The 15,395-nt window shown below is 38.9% G+C and overlaps 1 non-coding gene across 1 annotated transcript; it reads right to left on the reverse strand.

Moving 5' to 3' along the window:
- Positions 1-716: 716 nt before the first annotated feature.
- LOC141626004 (small nucleolar RNA R71) lies at positions 717-823 on the reverse strand. The gene has a single exon (XR_012535739.1). It is a non-coding gene; the product is annotated as a small nucleolar RNA R71 (small nucleolar RNA).
- Positions 824-15,395: the final 14,572 nt, after the last annotated feature.

A 15,395-nucleotide genomic window follows, 5' to 3' on the forward strand; every position in this document is an offset into this window, starting at 1 on the left:
TCGATCAAAAATGGCGCCGTTGCCGGGGACGGTGTTTAATTGATTTAAGATTTCTTTTATTGTTATTAGTTGTGTCTTTTTCACCTTGGGGAAGTAAAACTCCTCAAGGTTTGTTCTAATTGTTTTCGAGTTGTTTGATATTTTGCATGTCTAGAAGGTTACAAAGAGATTTGTTACCTTTTGACCGTGAAATCGAAAGAACCTTGACGAATAATAGGAGACTTGTTAGGAGGAATTTGGGAGGTGTTGGTGAAGTTGTTCAACCCACTAGTGAGTTTGTCAATCCTTTCGCAATAGAAGGAGAAGAAAACCCATTACACAATATCCCACAAAATCCACCTACAATGCCTAAATTCTCGTCACACTCTATACCCACCGAGGAGGATCTACCAAATGGTACTCCTACACCGCAACATCTCACCGGTAATTTTATTGCCAAGTCCGCCTTCATCCAACTAGTTGAGAGGAGCCAATTCTGGGGAATGCCTAGTGAGGACCCTCATTCTCATATGGAAACCTTTTGCGATTATTGTGAAGCTATCTCTCAAACGGGCGTGACTCAAGACCAAATAAGATGGGTCTTATTTCCTTTTTCGTTAATCGGCACCGCAAAGCAATGGTTGAAGGGCCTTGATAAGGCCACCCTTGGAATAGATTCTTGGAAGAAGCTAGCTCTAGCTTTCTACAAAAAATTCTACCCACCGGAGAAGACTAACATGCTAAGAGCTCAAATTACGGGTTTTAAGCAAAGGGATGAAGAATCTTTGTATGAAGCTTGGGAGCGGTTCAAAGGTATTTGTCGCTCATGTCCTCACCATGGACTTAGCGAATGGTTTTTAGTGCAACAATTTTGGAATGGTTTATATGAAGATTCAAGGAACATTCTCAATATGGGATCAAATGGAATGTTCACCGAAGTTGATGACAATCAAACATGGAACAAGATTGAGGAAATGGCGGTCCATAATTCACAATATAGTAGACCTCGCAAGGCTACTAGAGGAGGAAAGTATGAAGTGGACTCCGTTACTCAATTGGGTGCTCAACTTAGTGCTCACATTGACACAATCAACTTGAAGTTTGAACAAGCTATGGCTAGACTTGAGGAAAACTCAAAAACATCAAAGCATCATGTCAATGCCATGACGGCATCCTCATCAATCCCAAGTGGGATATGTGAGAATTGTGGAACTTTGGGCCATGACTCAAGTGAGTGTAGGGGAACAACCGAACAAGTTAATGCTTTCCAAGCTTACAAAAGTGGTACCCCTTATTCAAATTTTTACAATGAAAACACCAAGTTCCATCCAAATCTCTCATACAAAAGCCAAAATGTTCAAAACCCTCAAACAACATACACTCCACCACCCATGAGAAATCAAAATCAAAGACCCTTTTACAATCAAAACCAAGGTTACCAAAATCAAAATCCATACAATCACCAAAATGACCAAGGTTTTGATGTCCAAAAAGCGGTCCTCCAAATGCAAAAGAATCAACAAGAATTTTTCACCCAAATGCAAAAAGATAGCCAAGCAAAAGACACCACCATCAACAACATTCTAGCTCACACCAAGATGTTGGAAACACAATTGACTCAACTAGCATCTTCAAGCTCACAAAGACAAAAGGGGCAATTACCACCTCAAAGTAATCCCCCTAGACATGAAACGGTTAGTGCCATTCACTTGAGAAGTGGTACAAGATATGAAGCACCAAAGGAGCAAGTTGAGAATGAAGTTGTGAAAGCTAGTGAGAATGAAGTTGTGGTGCAAAGCCCCAAAGAAGGGGAATCATCAAAAGAAGAAAGTTCAAAGAAAAATGAAGACAAGGCCAAAGAGAAGGAGCCCATTGTGATTAGACTTCCTTTTCCAAGTCGTCAAGCCAAGCCCAAATTTGATGATCAACTTGGAAAGTTCATGGAAATTGTGAAGAACTTAGAAGTCTCAATTCCTTTCACGGAATTAATCAATCACGTTCCGGCCTATGCAAAGTACATGAAAGATATCCTCACAAAGAAGAAGTCGATCCGGAAACTTGAGACTATCGCCTTTACTAAGGTAAGTAGTGCAATACTTCAAGGGAGTTCACCTCCAAAGTTAAAGGATCCGGGAAGCTTCTCAATACCGTGTACCATTGGCGACACGACGATCAACAAAGCCTTATGTGATCTAGGGGCTAGTGTGAGTGTCATGCCGTACTCGGTAAGTAAAAGGTTGGGAATGGGAGAGCTTAAATGCACCAATATCACTCTTCAAATGGCCGATAGATCGACGAAGACACCATTAGGGATATGGGAAGATGTTCCCGTGCGAATTGGGAAGTTTTTCATCCCGGTGGACTTTGTCATTGTTGATATGGAGGAAGATTCCAACATTCCAATCATCTTAGGAAGACCTTTCCTACACACCGCGGGTGCGGTAATTGATGTGAAACATGGAGAGCTCACTCTAGAAGTGGGAGATGAAAGCATAACTTTTAATCTTGACAAGACCATGAGAGCTCCTCGTTTACATGAGCCATGTTTTATGATTGATCATTATAGCCGAAAAGATGAAAGGAAGAAATCGGAACTCCAATGGAGGAAGAAAGTTGAAGATGCTCCATTCAAAGAGCAAGTGAATTGTGACAAGGAGAGCTTGCAAAGCTCATCAAAATCAACCAAGGAAGAAGAGGATGGCCTCATTGGCCAAGAGAAGAAATTGGGAGAGTTGTCTCCATCTAAGCAAGAGATTTTCAATGATCAACTCAATGAAGTTTGTGGTCTTTGGGACGACGAATTTGAAGGGATCTTTAATCCCTACATTGGGCATGCCATCGATCATGATCAACAACAAGGGCCACGGTCTATTGAGGACCTCTACCATAACAATGAACAAGCTTTTGATTACTTCTTCAAGGTGTTGAGCAACATCAACAACACCTTGAACATGCCCCCTTGACATCTCATCAAGAATGAGAGTTTGGTGGAGTCCTCCCTAAACCACCACTTGTAAATATTTCTAACTCCCTAACTTACTTTTCAATTTTTGTATTGCATTTTTGTCAATTTTGGATTTTTATTTACTTTGATCAAAATAATTGTCATGTAAGAGAGAAGTGAGGGAGGGACTAATGATTTCAATTGATGTGTAATGCTTTACCTTAGTGTGGGGATGGCAATTGCCTAGGCTATTCATGCCTTAGTAGTGCCCCCACAATGAAGAACACAAGAAATGAAGAAGAATGGAAGAATGGTAAAGGGAAATGCATTGTGCACGAATGAAGTGAATCCGGGTACAACAGAGAAGAATCCGAGCGGATTCCCCGAGAATCCGCCCTGCCGCAGCAAATCCGAGCGTCTGCGAGAAGACGCCCGTCCTGGGCTGAGCTGAAATTGCAAATTTCTTGACTGTTGAAGAATCCGAGCATATTTCTGGAAAGACGCCCATCTCACAGAATCCGTCCGTCTTTTATACAAGACGCCCGTCTTGAAGCTGAAGAAAACAAAGAAAAATCTCTGGACTGAAATCCGTCCGTCCTGCACAGAATCCGCCCGTCCCTCAAAAAGAATCCGAGCGGATTCCCCAGAATCCGCCCGTCTCTAGGCGGGATTTTGAAAATTTTGAAGCCACAGAATCCGCACCGATTGCGCCCAATCCGCACGGATTGTCCCTGCGTCCTGAAATTGTCGACTTCTTTATAACCCACCCCACCTTCATTCATTCATTCATTCATTCACAAACACTACCCTAAACATCAAAACCCTCATCCTCTCCATCACAAAAACAAAAACCCTCAACAAAATCCACCAAAATCAAATCAAACCATCCTTCAAACAACAAATCAATTACTCTATCTTCAATAACAATCAAAACCAAGAACAAATTCTTCAACCTTTGAGTCGATTTTTGATTTCATAAAGGCAAAGCCTTTCACCTTCAAATCGATTTGGGCATTCTACAAATTGAAGATTTTTGATTCTTTTCTTGGTTAGTTCATCAAATGGCAAGGACAAAGGGTGCAACAAAGGCAACAAAGGCACCAAAGGCAAAGGCTCTCTCTCAAAGGCAAAAAGCTCTCCAAACAAAGAAAGCTTTGGCAATGGTGGTATCAACACCAAACTTGGAAGTGCAACAACAACAACAACAACAAACTTCTATGGGAGCATCACCTTCTACTCCGGTAATCGATCAACTCTTGCATTATCCGGAGGTAACTTTTATTTCCGATACCCATAGAAAGACATTTGCTAAGTTTGCTATGAAATCAATTCAATCCACCAAATTCATATGTAAAGATGCTTTGGAGAAATTGGGTGTTCTTGAACAAACAAAAGCCTTTTTCAATGCCATGGGTTTGAAGAAATTGTTTGAAACAAAGGAAGTAACATACCCCTCCCTTGTCTTGGAATTCTTAAGTTCTTTAAAAGTCACCAAAGTTGAGAATAGGGAAAATCTTGAGTTTCGTCTAGCTAACACTAGTAGACGCATTACCTTTCCGAAATTGGGTGAAATTTTGGGTCTTAGCGATGAAGAGAAATATTATAAGCAATATGGGAAGTATGACCCCGAGCCTCTTTGGGAGGCAATCTCCGGGAAGAAATTTGATGATTTTCATGCTTGTCGTGCTCTTTTGGTCCATCATCCGGGCATAAGAGTATGGCACAAAGTTGTGGGAAATACCATAATTGCTAGGAAAGACACCAATCATTTCACAAGACTTGATTTTATTCTCCTTGAATCGGCTTTGAATATCGGAAGAATCCATACCAAGCCTTACAATTCTTTGAGGCTATTGGTTGATAGATGGCTCCATGTTGATAGTGGGAAGAAGGGTACAACCGTTATTGTTGATGGCGGCCAAGTCACGGTCCTAGCCAAGCACTTTGATCCTAATTTCAATAAGGATAGCAAGTACAAGGCAAAGGAAGGTGGCCATCTTATTGATATGTCTATCATGATTAACAAGTTCAAGTGGGTTGCTCACAATCCCCTTGACACCAAGTATGGGTGGCTTACTAGTGAGGCTCGATCATTCACTTTCCCTGCGAAGATTTGTCGTCTAAGTGTCCACCGGACCAACTATTTACTTCCCCTATCCGAAGAAGCCGAGTACATCATTCAACAACAAAAGGGTGATCATGAAACTCCCTCCTCTTCCATTGTTATACCGCCTTACCCCTTTGTGTATGAAGAGTTCAAACCGCAAGGAGTTGAAATTGGGAAAGACTATGTCACTCTTCTTATGCAAGCCATGCACAAGCAAGCTTATGAAGATCGGAAGAATGCATATTTGGCTCAATATCCTCCTCTCCTACATCTAGCTAGGCAAGGACTCCTTGATCCATCTTGTCCTTTGCCTAGTTGGGCGGATAGAGAAGCCTTGTTTCCGGGTGCATCTAGGGACGAAGTGGAAGACAATGAGGTTGTTGGAAATGGTGAAGAAATTGATGATAATATTGAGGAAGAAGCAAGTGGAGATGAAGAAAGAGATGGTGATGATGATGATGAGCAAGATAATGAAGAAAGTGATGAAGAAAGTGCCAAGGAAAGTGGCAATGTGACCACTTCTCATGAGGGAAGTGGTGATGATGATAGCATGATGGAAGACTAGCCTTGGAGACTCCTACACTCCCATGGTTTGTCTATATCTCTTTGTATTTTATTTCATTTTGATCATTGTTGGTTTAGTCCTAGCAACATCAAAGGACTCACACCTCGGTTCCATTGAGGTGTTCTTACTTTATTGTTCCCATTTTTGAAAATCCAAAATGACAATCTAGTTTCATGCATAGCATAGTGTGTGCATGAACTATACCCATCTTTGACATTAGCAATAGTGTCTTATTTGGTTTGGGGAAGTTAATGCATACACAACGGGAGGTAATCTAAATTATCCTCTCCGTCATAACAAAAACCATGCATCATGTAGTATAGCTTAGTGTAGAATTGCATTTAATATAGAAATCATGCATCATTTTTGCATAATTTCCATCACTTTGGCCATTGAGGACAATGCCCATATTAGTGTGGGGATGGGAATTCTAACACTTAACTTTTATTCAAAAACCCATAAAAATTGAAAAATTTCAAAAATCATAAAAATTGAAAAAATTGAAAAACCAAAAACAAGTTCATTTCCTTTGTTTATATTGTCTTGTATATATTGTGTTTGTTTTATCCTTGTTCACTTTGATTGACTACGCCACATCCGAGACATGAGGATATTGAAGACCGCATGGTATGATCTTTCCAATCTCCTTTTTCCTCTTTATGTTAATGACTATGTGGCTTTATTTTGATTGATGCGGTAAAACAATGTGAACTTAGGATTGCATTTAGTTTATATGCCATATTAGTTGGTAGAATCATTTGCATTAGGATGTGTATATGTTAGTTGTATCATGGCATGTAGTTGCATGTTAGAAAAATTTTGCGAAACCGTCTACTTGGGAAGCTTGACAAGTGTATATAGACCCTAGTAGATGCTTTTTGTTCTTAAGACTTTGCTTGTTAGAATACTTGTAAAACACCCTAGGATGTGTCATGCTAGTATCCTTTGACCCATGGTTTAAGGCCTAGTCAAGAGTACCTTGTGGTGTGATAACTCCTTGGCTACCGTTTATTCCAAGGTGACCCTTGAAGCCATGCATACTTCCATCATTCATCCATGTTCTACCATACATTTTTGTCATCAAAAGGGAATGGGCACAAAAAGAAATCGATTTGAGTTCAAAGAAATGAAAAATGAAAGAAAGTTTGCAAAAATGCATCAAATGAAAAGAGGAGCAAAAATAGAACTCCTAAAAGCTTCAAATACAAGGCACCCTCGTTACTAATTGGGGTGACTTTGAAAATGTTCAAAAGAAAATGCAAAAAAAAAAAAAAAGGTTGTCAAGTATTGAAAAGCCAAAAATCAAAAAGAAATGGCAAAAAGAAAGTGTTCTCAAATGTCAAATGCCACAAGAAATTGGGGGGGAAAACAATAATGAAAGCAAACTCCCAAAGTGAAACTCAAACATCTATTGATCCCTTAATCCATCATATCCATTTTTATGCATGGTAGAGAGGGGACGACCCTTCTTCTTGTCTAGGCAGTGTTTCTAACACCATAGGGAGTCTACTCTTGACAAAAGCATTTAACGATTGAGGACAAAGGTACCCTAGCTTGACACATTTTGGAGGTGATTTATTGGTATCCTTCTAGGCTTAGTAGTTTGAAGAAATTGCATCTATGAAGGAGTGTGTACCCTTGAATTGCTTCCCTTGTAGATAATTTCCGCCACTTAGATGAGGAAAGTGGCTATTCTTTTGTAGATGCATCCATTACTTGATTTTGTGTGCTTTAATGTTTGGATGTGTCGCCATTTTGGCAAGACCCACCTTGCCTTGCAAGAAGGCATCCTACCTCATGGTTGTCTTGTTGTGAGTTGAAGGGGCGGAGTGAGACCCGCTAATTGTCTCATATCGGCTATTATTATTAGGTTAGGTTAGTATTGGTCCAAGTCTTTGTCACCTCTTTACTCGGGACGAGCAAAGGTTCGGTTTGGGGATATTTGATGTGACCATAATTGGCGCATATTTAGCCCCCGAATTACCATTGTTTCCATGCTTTTTAGTGCCTATTTGGGTCATTTCTTATCTTTAGTTCTTTGTTTTGCATATTCTTTGAGATTTTGATCCCTTGGTAGGAAAGGAGTAAGAATCTTGCATTTTCGTGGCAAAACGAGGCTAAATTGATTGTATTCAATGACCAAGCATCAAGGAGACACAAGACTAGAAGGCCTTTGTACATATCATAGTAGAAGAGCAATGTTGAGAAAAGGATCCTTGAGTCCCCGAGGAAATCCCCAAGGAATTTATGAAGAAAAGGGAAGAAAAAGAAGAAGAATTGAAGCTGGCCAACAATCCGAACGGATTGTACCAAATCCGTCCGTCCAGCCCAATCCGAGCGTCCCACCTTGGAATCCGCTCGGATTCCCCCAGCACAATCCGAGCGTCCCTCTCTTGAATCCGCTCGGATTCCTCAGCCCAGATCCGGCCGTCCCGACTCTGATCCGCACGGATTTCAAGATGCAAAGACGTTTTCATTCTTCAAGCTACGAAAAGAGAAGCCCTTCTCTCAGAAAATACCGGCTTTTCCTTGCTCAACTTAAAAAGTGTAATTACTAGTTTAGCCCTTAGTTAACCCTAATGCATCCTCCCTAATTTTCACTATAAATACCCCATTAGGCTAATTAGAGGAGCATGTTCTTCTTATCAATAATTAGTGTAGTTAATATCAATCAAATCTCTCTTTAATATTGTAATCAAGTATTAATCAAGTATTAATCAAGTTTTAATCCAAGTTTTAGTTCTTTAATCTCTCTCTTGTTCTTCCTTTATTTTGGGTAATTGAAGGTTATTTGGGTTATTATTGGGAGATTGACAACCTCTCAATCTAGGATTCAAGTACTTCTATTATTCTTGCTTTATTATTGGAATCATTAGTAGGTATAATCTCTTAATCCCTTTTTAATTATTGTTAATTACTTTCATTTATTCATCATGTTTCATTATGTTAGTATGATTGACAACCTTTCTAGCATGATCAACATGATAATGAGTGAGTAGTCTCTTAGCTAGGGTTTAATGGGTGATTAGGGAAACCAACATGGGGAATGATTCATGCTTAAATTAATATGCTTTCATATCTTATTTGCTTGCTTGTTTTGATCTTAATACATGCACATGTTATATTTGATGAAATGCTAAGCCTATGAATCCTTGCATTTACTATCATCTTCTATCCTTTCAACTTGACTTGTAAGACATAACCCAACTCGAGTCTTGTTAGACCATGCATGTGTTGAGTAGGAAAGATTAAGTCGACTTGTAGGTGTTGTACAATCTAATCGATTCGGCTCCGGGACCCAAACTTTCCTAGGATTGTAAGATATAACCCAACTCAATCCATCACAACAATAATTGCTTGCTTATAATTTGAGAACAAGTTTGTATGATCATATCCCATGATTCCCCTATGAACCCATGACACCCTAGTGCCTTTAATCAATTGTTTACACCCCTTATTTTATTCATCTTGCTAGTTTATTTTCATTGTTATTTTAGTTTAGTAACCTTCTACATCAACCCAATTTGTGACACCCCTAGACACTACTAGTTACAATAGAATTCTCATTTCAATACCCGTCCCTTGGGATCCGACCTTTACTTGCCTCTTTACTAATTGTAGAGTTGTTTGTGGAGTATAAATTGTGTTTTGTATCGACCATTGACCAACGACCACATATGCTTAATTGTGAACACGAAATGGACTCGATCACCGTGTCAATTCGAATTATCGTAGTTCACCGCTTTAGTTCACTTAAAACGTGATAGATAATAAATTGACATGACCTCTCGCTAAAACAAACAATTGAGACATAGCCTTACCAAATAGTAGAAACCATGAAAACCTATTTCGCGAGGGAGTGCACTTGGCTACCCCGGGGTACAAACCTTGTTACGTAGGGGAAGTGGGTGATAAATGTCTATCCACCAAATTCATGTTGATGAGGGTTGCATCGGCTACCCCGTGCCTAAGTTGATATGGGTTTGGATAATGGACACATTTATTCGAAATTTGGATTGTACTCAACAAAAAAATTATTGATAAGGGTTGCATCGGCTACCCCGTGCCCTTGTTGATGTGTTTTGGGCTATAGATAAACATTAGAGTAATTTTATCGACCAAGAGTTCTAAAAGTAGAATCGATTAAAAGGTTAATCCACCGAGTTATATTGATAAAGGTTGCATCGGCTACCCCGTGCCTAAGTTGATATGAATTTGGGTCTTGGAATAATTTATTATAGTTGGGTAGAGGTCACTATATAAATGTTCATATCTTGTTAATTTCCAAGTATGATTTAAAAAGACAAATGTTAATATTTCCTTTCCTCCATATTTGTAGTGCATTACAATGAATCCAACAAATGCTACCGCACCGATAACTATTGAGTCATATCACAATGTTCTTGACAACGTATGCTCCAACAACGATTTCGATACAACTAGAGAACTTCATTTCGGGATAGGTTCGGATGGAAACCTTAACTTCATCACCTCTTCTAAACCACCCACTACTACTAGACCTCGTATGAGTCCGTCTCAGGAAGACTACCTCATACAATCTATAGGGTCTTTGTCTCTGGAAGATAAAGATGCCAAAGCTAGTGGCAGCTCTAGCAATCAAGTTCTTTCTTCAAAGGGCAAGAGGTTCAAGAAGAAAGGAAAGAAAATAAAAAACTTCAAGCAAGTTAATGATGAGTGCCATTATTGCTATGGCATGGGACATTGGCTTAGGAATTGTCCCATGTATTTGCGAAATATAAGGGAAGGACTCATTACTCCAAAAGGTACAATTCCTAAAGAAATTTATGTTATTGATATAAATTATACTTCCACTACAACATGGGTACTAGATACCGGTTGTGGTTCTCACCTTTGTAATCATTTACAGGGTTTAAGAGATGTGGAGAGGCTTAGCAAGGGAGATGTGGATCTACGCCTTGGAAATGGAGCTCGGGTAGCGGCCGAATCCAAGAGAACTTATGTTTTAGCTTTGCCAAATGGATTTGAGTTGTATTTGCATAATTGTTTTTATGTGCCTACACTCTCTAAAAACATTATTTCAATCGCCATGCTAGACATGGACGGTTTTTGTTTTGTCATTAAGAACAATCGTTGTACTATTTCTAGGAACGATTTGGTTATTGGCCAAGCTTCTTCTATTAATGGCATTTACATTTTAGAGACCTCAAATCCGACGAATGATATTTATAACATTCAATCAAAGAAACTCAAATCAAGTGACCCAAGTGAAGCATTCATTTGGCATTGTCGATTAGGTCACATAAATGAGAATCGCATCAAAAGATTAATTTCGACTAATGTGATTACACCATTTGATTATCAATCATTTGGTACATGCGAATATTGCCTACTTGGCAAAATGACTCGAAATCCTTTTAGTGGTAAAGGGACACGAGCTAGTGAGCTATTGGGACTCATACACACCGATGTATGTGGACCAATGACTATCACCGCTCGTGGTAATTATGACTACTTCATAACCTTCACCGATGATTTAAGTAGATATGGGTATATCTATTTAATGAAACATAAGAGTGAAGCGTTTGAGAAATTCAAAGAATTTCAAAACGAAGTAGAGAACCAATTGAACAAAAGGATTAAGGCACTACGATCCGATCGTGGTGGTGAATACCTTAGTCTTGAATTTGATTCACACTTGAAAGGTTGTGGTATTATATCACAACTTTCTCCACCCGGAACACCACAACTGAATGGTGTTGCCGAAAGGAGAAATCGAACCCTACATGATATGGTTCGATCCATGATGAGTCAAACCGAGTTACCGAACTCGTTTTGGGGATTTGCAATCCAAACTGCAATTCTATCTTTAAATAATAGTCCCACTAAAGCCACCGAAAAGACTCCATTTGAAACATGGAAAGGAAAAGTTCCTAATCTATCCTACATGAAAATTTGGGGATGTGATGCTTACGTCAAATCTAAACCCGACAATAAGCTTGCCCCAAGTTCTGAAAAGTGCATCTTTGTAGGCTATCCTTTGACCTCTCGAGGTTACTATTCCTATAAACCTCAAGATAACAAAGTGTTTGTGTCTTGCGAGGTTGTCTTCTTAGAACGAGAATTTATTTCTAAGAGACAGAGTGGGAGAAATTTTGAACTTGATGAAGTTCAAGAGCCACAAACCGAGGTAGAGACGCAAGAAGATGTTCCTTCGTCGTCTAACGCGGTTGTACCTCCTCCACTAAGAAGGACGGGCCGAGTAATTCGCCATCCCGATCGATATGTGGGACTTATCGAGGAAGATGGAACACTCGATGTGTTGCTTATAGAAAGTGACGAGCCCGCCACCTACAAGACCGCAATCTCTAGTCCAAATTCCTCCTTATGGCTTGAAGCCATGAAGTCCGAAATGGATTCTATGCATGAAAACCAAGTTTGGGACTTGGTAGATTTGCCTAAAGGGGCAAGACCCATCTAGTACCAATAACAGTTCGATCACTAGGTCATGGCACTAAGTGCCATACCTTATTGCGTTCGAATTGTTGAAGCTCATCTTGCATAGCGGTTAACCAATCAGGTTCAGCAAGAGCTTCTTTAATATTGGTAGGTTCAATAGTTGATAGAAACGAAAAGAACGAGAAGAAATTATTCAAGGACCTTCTAGTTTTAATGCCTTGCTCTAGATCCCCTAGGATTTTGTCCAAAGGGTGGGAGCTTTGATGTTTCCACTTTTTGAGAACTCTAGGCTCATTATCATTTGATGGACTAGCATCATCTGCAGACGAAGAATCATGATTTGTTCCCCCGAGTTGGACTCGGATTTTCTTGAAGCATCACTAACTTCATTAGAAATATCATGATTTGGATCGGAAGTTACAACATCATTAGGTATAACTTCAAGATCTCTTTCTTTATCCAAGGAAGGGTCGATAGTATTATTAACTATGGACTCATCACTTCTCTTAGGATTGTTTGCAGAATTTTCTAGTTCATCATTGATACCTTGAATATCTTCATTTTCATTTAAAGGCTCATTTCTTGTTAGAAAGAAATCGGGCTCATCTGGATCCTCTTCTTCCTGTTCAACTTTATCAAACACATTATCTTCGTCAAATCGAACATGAACACTTTCTTCTATGCACAAGGTTCTTTTATTGAACACTTTGTAAGCTTTACTATGATCCGAATATCCCAGAAAGACAGCTTCATCACTTCGGGGGTCAAATTTTCCTAAATTTTCTTTTCCATTATTGTGAACAAAGCATTTGCTCCCGAAGCAACGGAGATGTGATATATTGGGTTTTCTCCCTCTTAAAAGTTCATAGGGAGTCTTTTTCAAAATAGGTCGGATCATAGCTCTATTATGCACATAGCATGAGGTACTAACAGCTTCTGCCCAAAATCTTCTAGGAAGGCCACTACACAAAAGCATAGTACGATCCATATCCTCTAGGGTTCGATTCATACGTTCCACGACACCATTTTGTTGTGGGGTACGTGGTGCGGAGAAGTTATGCCCCACACCATTTTCCCTACAATATTCTATAAATAATTGATTATCAAATTCCGTGCCGTGATCCGTCCGAATCGAAATAAGCTTATTATCATATCTATTTTGGGCAAGCTTCATTAATACCACAAATTCATCGAAAGTTTCATCTTTAGAGGAAAGAAAGATTGGCCAGACATACCTTGAGTAATCATCGACTAGAACAAATACATACTTTGATCCACCACGGCTTCTAACTCTCATAGGTCCACATAAATCCATGTGTGCCATCTCAATTGGTCGCTTAGTGCTAACTATTCTCTTATGTTTAAAAGAGGATCTAACATGTTTGCAGCGGGCACATGAGTCACACATTGTCTCTTGCTCGAAATTAATTGAGGGCAAGCCTTCAATTAAATCCATGGACTTAAGTTTCTTTAAAATAGTTGGACTAACGTGTGCAAACCTCTTGTGCCACAAGCAAGACTCATCGGAAGTTACTTTCATGCACGCAAAGGAATTTGTATTGACAACATTTAAGTTAATCATATACACATTCCTCATACGGTGACCCTCAAGTAAAACATTACTAGTACCTTCAATTATGATACGACAAACATTGGCATGAAAAACAACTCTATTTCCTTTGTCACATAATTGAGAGATACTAAGTAAATTATGTTTAAGACCACTTACCAGATATACTTTATCGATTGAATGAGAGGTTGAAATTCCAATTTTTCCTACTCCAATAATCGTACCCTTCTTATTATCTCCAAAGGTAACCTTGCCACCAAAGAAGGGCTCTAGTGAAAGAAAAAGATTTCTGTCTCCTGTCATGTGTCTCGAGCATCCACTGTCGAGATACCATAGATTATTTTCTTTCACTTCTACCTGCAAATGAATCAAATACAACTTTTAGGTACCCAAGCTAAGTTGGGTCCTTTATGGTTAGTAATTCTATATATTTGATCCTTTCTAACCCATACTTGTCTTATTATTCTTTTGGCTTTAACATTGGGTTGTCTTGGTCTTTGTCTAACAATCGGAACATAAGGTACTCTAGGTTTTGTTCTATCGAAAGTAGCTTTAGGTCTAGTACCTTCATGAGACGCTTTAGGTTTAGGGTTATGAACTTTAGGCTTGTATATATGCTTTCGATTCTCATTTATTTTGTTTGATTTTGAAGGAACAGATGAGTAATCAAAAGCCATATCATAAGTCCATCTAAACTCATTATTGCGTTCTTCATTGTCGTTAGGTTCATCTATAGTAGAGACATCATCTTCCACTATGAAATCACAAGTCTTAACAGTTTCAACATTCTTTTTCTTATCCCAAGCAAGTTTGACACAATTGACTTGTATATGTCCAGTAGAGCCACAGTAATTGCAAATCAAGTATTCTGGAAGATTAACGTATTTTCTTTTTCTGAAATCATTTTCAGAAGGATTGGATTTGCATTTATCATGGTCTCTACGACTATAGCATTCATGACCAAGTCCCATCTTCATGTTATTGTCAGATTGTTCAGTAAGGAAGTTTAGAACCTTTGTGCTTCCTTCCCACTTATCATGAACTTTTCGAGCATGTAAAAGTAATTCTTTCAAGGACTCAATTTCTTTTTCACATTTTGAATGATCTTCATTTGAATCCTTGGAAGAGCTACCTTTCTCAAAGTTATCACGAAATTTATCAAAATGTTCATTTAAGACACGTTTCTCAATTTCATGTTGTTCCTTAAGTTTGGACATACTATTACTAGTTTCATCCAATTGCTTAGAGCGAAATACAATTTCTCTCTTGTGTTCGGAAACCACACTATCTTTGCCATTAAGCTCATCTCTTAAAATCTCATTGACTTTCTTCAACTCAGAAGTTATAGCATCACTAGCTGTAACTTTAGCTTGAAGATGCTTAATGTTGAGTTTAAGCTCTAAAGTTATGGCGTCACTAGCCGTAACTTTAGCTTGAAGATTCTTAATGTTAAGTTTAAGCTCTGAAGTTATGGCATCACTAGGCTTAACTTTTGATTCAAGAGCGTTCTTCTCAGCATTCGTCATGTCTGAAGTTATAGCTGGAGTAGCCATAACTTTAGATTTGAGCTTTTTGGCGTTGGCTTTTAGAAGTTGGTTTTCCTCAGCAATGTCTAGAATTTGTTCCCTAAGGTCTTTTAATTCTAATTTCTGTTCATGAACTATATCGAGGGTTTGTTCAAAGGTCTTAACTAAATCACTCTTAGGGAATTTATTAACTTGCTTTTTAAGTTCAAGAAGACTTACCTTTTCATCTTCTGAATCTGAATCTGAATTTCCAACAAGACACTTCT

The sequence above is a fragment of the Silene latifolia genome, chromosome X (genome assembly GCF_048544455.1).
Source record: "Silene latifolia isolate original U9 population chromosome X, ASM4854445v1, whole genome shotgun sequence".
Lineage (NCBI taxonomy): Eukaryota > Viridiplantae > Streptophyta > Magnoliopsida > Caryophyllales > Caryophyllaceae > Silene > Silene latifolia.